The sequence below is a fragment of the Hypanus sabinus genome, chromosome X1 (genome assembly GCF_030144855.1).
Source record: "Hypanus sabinus isolate sHypSab1 chromosome X1, sHypSab1.hap1, whole genome shotgun sequence".
NCBI classification, from domain to species: domain Eukaryota; kingdom Metazoa; phylum Chordata; class Chondrichthyes; order Myliobatiformes; family Dasyatidae; genus Hypanus; species Hypanus sabinus.
Genome location: NC_082738.1, coordinates 44,887,154 through 44,892,884, shown reverse-complemented (window position 1 = coordinate 44,892,884; position 5,731 = coordinate 44,887,154). Strand labels below are relative to the sequence as shown.

Sequence of the window (5,731 nt, the reverse complement as noted above, 5' to 3'; positions counted from 1 at the left end):
ACTTGGGCAGCCTTGCAGCTCCTGGTCCATGGCTTTCTGCAGTCTTTATTGACTTTCCACAAAGACCCAGCATGTATAACTTCCTCAAATCCTACAACGCTCTCCTCCTTCCCCATTTCCTCCACACACACGCGCGTGCTTCAGTCTCCTCCAGGCGTTCCCCCAAGTTCTCATTTCCACTGTTTTCCCCACGGTGTGACTTCCTTTAGGGAAGTCATGTCCGAAGCTGTACGTGGCAAAACGGAGACAGTGTGAGTGAATTTCTACGCCGGTGTAATGAATGCCACCACGTCCAGTAATGCGTCCTGCTGCAGTTGCACCCAAATATTAAACGTGTGCCAGGGACGAAATGAAGTTTAAATGAGTTCACTGTGAATATTGAGGCGTCAACTTAACTTGTGAATGGGGTAGCAGCAGCTGAAAATAAAACTTCTGCATCGAAAGCGGCTGCCTCAGCTGCGGGAAACCGGACTGAAACCGCGGCTGGTAACAGCTTTTGGCGTCCTGTTGCTAAGCAACGGGTGTAATTTTCAGGCAACTCCAGACGGTCCCCGGGAGCTGTCAATCAACCAAGACTGCTCTGCGCAGGGAGCTTCGACCTCTGTCCTGCTTATTCTGTGCACGGTTCACCCTTCAAGTACTGTATACACTTCACGTTACTGCAAGTACTAAGCTAAGACACTTTGTAACTTCTTACACTGAAATGTCTTCTGCATATCACTGGGAAGGGCGCCGCCGGCAATGGATTATCGACAAGAAAATTCATACGCAGCAGGTATGGATATTTAGCGGGAGAAACCGCCAGGAAGCTCGTCCTACAAGACCTTTGTCTTCTCCCCAATAATTAATGTTTATAAGGAAACTTAACCGTTAGACCAAGTCCAGAGCTGCCAATAACACTCACTATGCCTCTGGTCCCTATCAAAGCAAACCTTATATTCTCTTGAGCCGGCTTTTGTTATCATTCCAATTGCGACTTATACTAATTAAAGCTGATAAAAATATGGCAATTCGTCTGACCGTTTGCCTTCTCATGGTTCAGTGCCACAACGTTTAACTAGGTTGTTTGCTATTTCAGGATGAACTTATAAAAAGGAATCATTCTAATCAACCGAAGACTTACAAAGGTACATGTAGTGTGTAATTTCATGGAATTCTGCTTACTTTTAAGTTTTGTGTTGAGGTCTTCTGTGGTAAAGCTTACTTAGTCATCCGGTTGCGTTACCCGCAGGTTCCTACACAGCACCTTGAGTTCATCGTCAGCCGAAAGGATTCGACGTTTCTTCAAAATCCCGTAAATATCTGTTTTTCCTTTACCCAGGTGATAAGAACATAAATAGGAGCAGGAGTAGGCCATCCGGCCCATCGAGCCTGCCCCTCCATTCAATAAGATCACGGCTGATCTGTCCGTAAACTCAGCTCCATCTACCCGCTTTTTCCCCATAACCCTTAATTCCTTTATTATGTAAAACTCTATCTATGTAATCTGAGATACTCCATTTAAAACTCTAACAGGAGGTTACGTATTCAAAGCTGACTTGTCTTTTGTCTAATTTCATAATCCTACTTTTTCTTGGAAATAAACACCCCTTACTTGTTAATGTGTGCTATTTTGATGCCGTCTGCCACCCCGGTCCATGAGTGTATTTCTCACTGTTCATGTTTGCGGGAGTGCCGGACACTGCGTGGGATCGGAGTCCCCTCGAACGTTTCCCCGTTTATCTCTAAACTGCTCCTGGTGCCCGACCAAGATGGGGACGAAGTCAGTTCAGGCATTCAACGTACGATACAAAATGGAGGGCTAATTTAGACCATATTTTCAACCTGCCATTATTTTGTACATTAAGTAAGGTACAAACAGAGTAACCTCTATGAAATATTCAATTGATGCCTGATTGACTTAAAATTTGAGTATGATCTTACCAGTAATTTAGCGGATACGTGGACCACCGCGTGAAGCCGACTTGGGTTTGAGAACAGCAATCTAATAACAAGGTTGAAATGAACTATAGATAACTGGTGGAATCTTAACAATTCCTGCAAATAGTACCCTGAATCCTGATATGTAAATATACATATCATGTGAGATCACAACAAGCAGTGATGTTCAAATAAACAAAGCTGGAAAAGGTTCAGCAGGATGTTACCAGGACTGGAGAGTTTTCATTATAAGGAGAAACTGGATAGATAGGGCGGGCCTCGTATCCCTGGGGCGTCAGAAGGTGAGGGGTGATCATAGAGATGTTTATAAAATCCTGCTGGGGCATGGATAAGGTGAATGATCACTGTCTTTTTCCCAGGACAGGGGAATCAAAAATTAGCTTTTAGATGAGCACACTCTTTTTCAGGAGCTGCCAGAGGGAGATATGGACGTGGGTACAATTACAACATTTAAAAGAGATTTGGACAAGTACATAGATAGGAAAGGTTTGAACACAAGTGATTCAGCAGATGCTGGAAATCCAGAATAACACACACAAAATGCTGGAGGAACCCAACGGGTCAGGCAGCATCTATGGTGAGAAATGAAAGAGTTGATGTTTCAGACTGAGATGGAAATGAGCTAACGAGGACTAACTCAGGTCAACAACTTGATTAGCACAGATGAGTTAAGCCAGAGGCCTAGTTCTGATTTGTGTAGCTTTATGACTCTAAAAATAGTATGAAGACAGATTTCAATACCCTTCACTGTGTTCATAATGAAGCACAAGGTAGTTATCTCAAAAAAGGAGGACATGGGTGAGATGGTAAGAAAGAACAGAAAATATTGGAAACACCCAGCAGGTCAGGCAGAATCTGTGGAAGCAGTTAACATTTCAGGTCCGTAAGACCATAAGACCTAGGAGCAGAATTGGGCCATTTGGTCCAGCAAGTCTGCTCCACCTTTCCATCAAGATCTGAGTACAAGCCCAGAGCCAACAAATACTCCTCATACAATAACCCTTTCATTTCCAGAATCATTCTCATGAACATCCTCAAGTATGGTCTGACCAATTCTGTATAAACCTTAGCATTACATCCTTGTTTTTATACTCAAAATGAATGCTAACATTGCAAGAGAAAACAATTCGTTTTGGGTAGCAGAGAAGGTAGGGAGGGAATTTGAAGTAATAAAGGGAATTTCTCTGAGAGGTTGAGACAGCATGTGGTGCTTAAATCAGGCTTAGCCACTTCCTGTGTGTATTGTGTTGTTAATGATAATGGTTCCTTGCCTAAGTATTTTTTCTATATTAGATTGCTAGTATCTGCTGTTTAAAAATAAGTATTTTCCAATGCAGTGGTAAACTGTCAATAGGTCACTTTTATAGCAAGGAAAAGTAAAATTATATTTAACATTAAGCTTCTCTTGGGCTTAGGTACAGGTATCGATTTAACCAACGTCTCGATGACAGACTCTGCCATTTCGTCAGGGATGATACCTGGGCATGTCTAGTCTGATGATATTTATACCCCCCCCCCCCACCCCCGGTCATCAGTTCTTCCTAATTGGTTAGTTCTCATCCAATCAGGTTTCCGCTGTCCCACCTTGTTTACAGTTGAATTTCAGTTCTTACTTAGAGTGAGACCATCATCTTTGTTAAAATTCTTTTACTCTAGTTTTATTTCAATGGTTTCCTTCACCAGGTGGTCCGAAAAGCCATTGGCACGGCACAGATTTGTGCCATTGTGAATGCAATGGTCTGCTACCGCCGATGTCTCCACATAACCCAACCAGATACATCTCCTATGCTCCTTGATGCAGGTTTCTACTCTGTGTCCCGTCTGGCTAATATACACTGCTCTGTTTTCTCAGGGAATCCTGTAAACGCCAGCGGTCCTGAGTCCCAGGTCACCTTTGACCCATGTAAGCTATGATTTGAGCTTCCTTACGAGTTTGTGGATGGTATTTTGGGACCGCCTGGTGAAGGAAGCCATTGAAATAAAACTGGATGAAAAGAATTTTAACAAAGGTGAAGGTGTCACTCCAAGTAAGAACTGGAATTTGATTGTAAAAAAGGTGGGACAACAGAAACCTGACTGGATGACGACTAACCAGTTGGGGGTGGGGGGGGATGGACAATGGGGGTATAAATACCACCAGACTAGACATGTGCAGGCATCATCCGTGATGAAAATTGCAGAGTTTGACATTGAAACGCCGGTAAAAGTAGATACCTGTCCATGGCTGGAAGCCTGAGAAGAGTTTATTCTTTGTGTATGCCTGGAAAGCGCTAGATCCTCTTTTGTATTTAACATTACTTTCTCTTCTCCCAGAGGTTCCACAGCCTGAAATGTCACCCAGTACTGAGAACCCTGGTTTTAAACCTATTAGAAGATATACTGTAAGTTACCTCATAATTTCATTGAAACATGACAATGGCTCATTTAAAAAAAATGCATTTGAAACCCAATGTCAAAACAAAGTTTAAAATATCAAACTAGGAATGTTACAGTGAACCAGATTTTAATGCTTTTGTCATATCACTCTCTGCCACTCTGTCTGAAGAATTAGTTCTTGAGTAATAATGTAGCTTGTCTCAAAGCTTGTGATCACCCCATGGTGAAAAGATAAATGAGTCATTTGTAAATAGACCTTAAGTCCACATGGGAACATTGTGATACTGGTATATGATTAATTTAAGAACAACAAAAACAGTTTCTCAAACAGAACTATATTCAATGAACTGAAACTTTCGTTCTCCCTTACACTGATTGGAAAACATTCAACAGATCAACAATGCTGAATCTGATATTAGATTGTTCACCAGAGACACGTGAAGTGCCTAGTCCTCTCTGGAAATTATAATTGATTTACCCCCAATTATATTAAATGTGCAACCATGGATCATTTTTAAACTCTTGAGTCTGTCCCCGTCACTACATATTTATTTCGAAAGGCCAGTTGTAAAATTTCCTTATCAACATGAACCAATGCCGAAAGGGCAAAGGGAAACTTAAAAGAATATCCATAAAATAAAGAATTCTCATTAAAAATGTCAAGTGTGAAATTCACCAGGCTTAATATACTCTTTTTGTTTTCCTTTCCTGTTTCTTCATGGTCTTCAGTCCACCGACTACAATCAACAATGGTGAAAGAATGGATTAGGCACCATAATCTCAAGATATAAAAGAACCTTTCCTTCAGCTGTGAAATGTACTGTCATTATCAATATATTTCTGTGCATAGTACAATGAAGTGAAATAGTATATATTGTTAGATTTTGGCATTTTAAACAAAATGTCATTCTGTGAAGCACAAGTTTTAAAATCTTTCCAACTATGTTTGTTATTTGCTAACCTCTAAAACAATGCTGTATCACTTCTCCTTTTAAGGAGCTATTTAAATTATGTTGAACTTAATGCCAGAGCTGTGTGCATACTATATTGACTGTACACAAGAGGTATAAAATAAAAACAGAAATTTCTGACAGTACTCGGGTCAGGCAGCACCTATGGAAAGAGCAAAGTTAATGTTTCCGGTCTGAGATCTTTAAAGGTATAAATCCTTGATAACAAAGGTAAATAGCATGCTTCCTTTCCTCTTGAACAGTCCCTTTGCAACATTCATCTTCCTAAGATTGGCCACAAACATTCACAAACCAACCATTTGGAGTGTTGTAAACAACATTGCTGTGATATTGTTGGAAAAGATGAATTTCTACTAACATTAGAACGGAACATATTAACACACCTATCTTTATTTATGTCCTCTCCTGATAATGGCTTATGCTCCATATCAGGTTGATTTTGA

At 40.8% G+C, this 5,731-nt stretch overlaps 1 long non-coding RNA gene across 1 annotated transcript; it reads left to right on the top strand.

Annotated features, from left to right (window-relative positions):
* The first annotated feature begins 593 nt into the window (after positions 1 to 593).
* LOC132384492 (uncharacterized) lies at positions 594 to 5,341 on the top strand. Its single transcript, XR_009508914.1, has 4 exons — positions 594 to 775; positions 1,079 to 1,127; positions 4,255 to 4,322; positions 5,047 to 5,341. It is a non-coding gene; the product is annotated as an uncharacterized LOC132384492 (long non-coding RNA).
* Positions 5,342 to 5,731: the final 390 nt, after the last annotated feature.